The sequence below is a fragment of the Austrofundulus limnaeus genome, unplaced genomic scaffold (assembly GCF_001266775.1).
Source record: "Austrofundulus limnaeus strain Quisiro unplaced genomic scaffold, Austrofundulus_limnaeus-1.0 Scaffold105, whole genome shotgun sequence".
NCBI lineage: Eukaryota > Metazoa > Chordata > Actinopteri > Cyprinodontiformes > Rivulidae > Austrofundulus > Austrofundulus limnaeus.
Genome location: NW_013952507.1, coordinates 1,383,057 through 1,386,081, shown reverse-complemented (window position 1 = coordinate 1,386,081; position 3,025 = coordinate 1,383,057). Strand labels below are relative to the sequence as shown.

At 38.2% G+C, this 3,025-nt stretch overlaps 1 protein-coding gene across 2 annotated transcripts in view; it reads left to right on the top strand.

The window, feature by feature from the left end:
- The window catches only part of lrfn5a (leucine rich repeat and fibronectin type III domain containing 5a), a 123,907-nt gene that overhangs the window by 1,755 nt on the left and 119,127 nt on the right, over positions 1-3,025 (top strand). The gene's annotated exons all lie outside the window — the stretch shown is intronic.

Here is a 3,025-nt window from a genome sequence, read left to right as displayed (position 1 = left end):
TGTGCACGAGTATTCGTGCACAAATATTCGTGCRCAAATAGCTGATGAGTTTGGATGCGCGCGCGCGCGCAGTGACACAGCAGCTGCGCACCTTGTCGGCTGCACGAAATCAGACGAAGGCGATGAAGCTTTTGCAGCGTCCGCAGTCTGYGTCCGCGCATCCGCACCTGCCATCTGCACATAAAGAGGGCATTTCATCTGAAAAATATAAATATATCTATGACTGATATTAAAGTGCAGTGTGTGCACGCGGCGGAAATCTGGTGCGTTTAGCACGTGTGTTGAACAATCGCAGGTTGTGTGTTGGTGGTCCAGGAGCTTGCAGTTCTGAGGCTGCAGGTTCGAGTCCACRTTGCGTCATGAAGGACATCCGGTGGAACATGATGCAGGCACACATAACATTTCATATTTAAATTATAGACAATACAATGGAAGGCATATTGGAACTTTGAGCCATAAATACTTTTCTGAAGCTTTTTACCACCCAGGAACTGAATTATTTACTTTCTGTCGTCTCATTTATTTTTATCCAGTGAACAATTTCTGGACCTCTCTCAGAATATCCACAGGAAGAACCTGTCTGCTGTAAATGCCTTCTTGGAGCAGGAAATATATCCTGAATTTACAAAGTCAGTAAATAGAACAGAGTTATAAATGCTGTCATGTTTTGAATGTGGTTTGTGAAACATGTGATCTGTGCCTGTGTTTGCTTGGTGTTTAAATCAGAATCATTTTTTGTTCCGTCCAATTTTACATATATTCTTCAGAAACATTCACAATCTGGAAGGTTTAATATTCCCTTCCAGCCAGGAGAAAGAAATTGGATTTTTTTTCTCCCAACAGAAGCAGCTGAGATTTGAGCTTTTTTTTCTTGGTTCTTTGGCTGAGACTCATTCTTTCTAGGACATYACTCATGAGGTGCAGAATGGTGAAGACGTGTGCACTGATAATGAAATTCTTTTTCTTTATGATTGTTAAAATGAACTGTTGTGGACATGAATGCAATGCTGACCATTAAAACAGACTGTTGCAAAGAATTGGTGGGTCCTTCAATCTAATTACAGTATGATGTGCACTTAGTCAAAACAAGTGAAATAATTTSAATTCATTCTTCTCTCACCAAATGTYTCTGGATGRAAAAAAAAAMMWTWWAWTTTTTTTGACTAAAAAGGGGGAGACTGTTATTTTCCTCTCTGTAGCTTTATCATCTGTTGTATTGGAATTTCATCAGTTTGTGTCGGTACAGTAGTTTGCACTGATTGATCAAGGCAATAAATTTATGCACATGAGCCACTCATGCTGGTGCTAATGGCCCGTGGATATGGAGGCATTATGCAAATGCACCCTCTCCACCAGGAAAAGAGTGTGGCTAAATGAGTGAGGGAGAGAAACGGGTGATTTTCAGTCCATTCTGGTTGTGTTAGTCTCCCATATTTACCTCTATGAGGACTTGTTTGCCATGCCATTAGGTTCAGGATAAATCACAAGGCGTTTGAGCTGCAGAYTGTGTTTTGAATAGTTTTCAGGAATAAAAAAAGAGGTGGTGTTCTAAAGTTACAGGAACCTATCAGAACACCTTGGAAGGCTTAGTTTGTGTTGATAACTTGATAAAGTTCTGCTGTGTGCAAGAGCAAAAGCATCTTTTATTTTGTTTTATTTCTCATTATTGTTATCTTTTTCTTCTCTAAAATGCCAAAAACCTTATCATGATGTAGCTGAGTGAAAAGGCTTGAAGGATTTGGATGGTAGGGATGTTTATTATCATTCTGTTCCTCCTCTGTTTACTCTTCCTCCCCTTTCCCTCTGTTTAACTGTCTGACAGTGGGCTGCAGGATCCTGCAGAGTGGGTGGTGGAGCTCTAATTCAATTTATTCTGCWGCTCAGAGACAGAGAGTTGGGGAGATAGCAAGAGGGGAAAAAGGATGGAGGCCACAGATGTTAGCAAACATTTCCTATTAGCAGTGAAGAGGGAGGCCACGAGAAGTTCTTCTGACGCTGTGGCATCTGGGCCGCCTCTGTGATGGACTTAGATCATATGCATGAGGAGGAGGAGGGTGTGGGGTCATCATGSAGGGCGACAAGATTTTAAGAACATCATCAGAGGGTCTGGAGGTTGACACAATCAGACTGAAAAACAATAAGCATATTAAACAAAATGAATACGTTCTAAGCTCAAATCTTTCATTGAAGTGTTATAAAACATGTTTTACAGGGTTACAGATGTGACTCATCACATCAAACTCAGGATTAAGTCAAAACTTGTCCAAATGACTTAAAATCATTTTCAGATTCCTGCTTTGAAGAGTGGTTCAGAGATGTGGCATGATTTGTCCTCAACAAGACAACCCACTGATATTTGATCTGAATTCTAAGTTTAGGTTATTCTAATGAGAAATTAAATGTTTGATGACATTTCAAAGAAGAAACTTCAGAACAATAATTGAATATTAAGATTTATCAGCTGGAAATAAATACTTTTTTCTTTCTTGCAGGAAAAATGACAAAAATGTAAGGCTTTCCTGCTGAAAATCATGTTTATTTGTTGTTTTGCTGCTGCTCAAAGAAGAGCTTCAAAAACTTCATTAGGATTATATTTAATTTAAATGATCCATCAATATGCTGTTCTAGTCATTTTTACAAAGTGCAATTGTTATACATTTTAATAAATGCACTATAGCTACCTGTTTCTCCACAACTTATTTCTCAGTTTGATGTGACGGCTCACACGTTTTAAATCTATTCCACACTGAATCATTTTATTAAAGAGGACCTTTATGCAAAATTATGTTTTTTACATGTTTCTATGCTCCAATTTGGGTCTGTACAGCTTCCAGAAACAGTCCAAGCATCARATAAATACTCCCAGTTTTTCTTGACAAGTTGAAAGTTGAAAGCTTCTTCAATGAAAACTTATAGAATATCAAAAACTTCTGAAAATCGGTCTCATTTAAACAGTTACTGAAATAARTGTGTTGCTGAATTACGCAAAGCCAAACAACAATATTTTAAAAATCAAATTATTTCA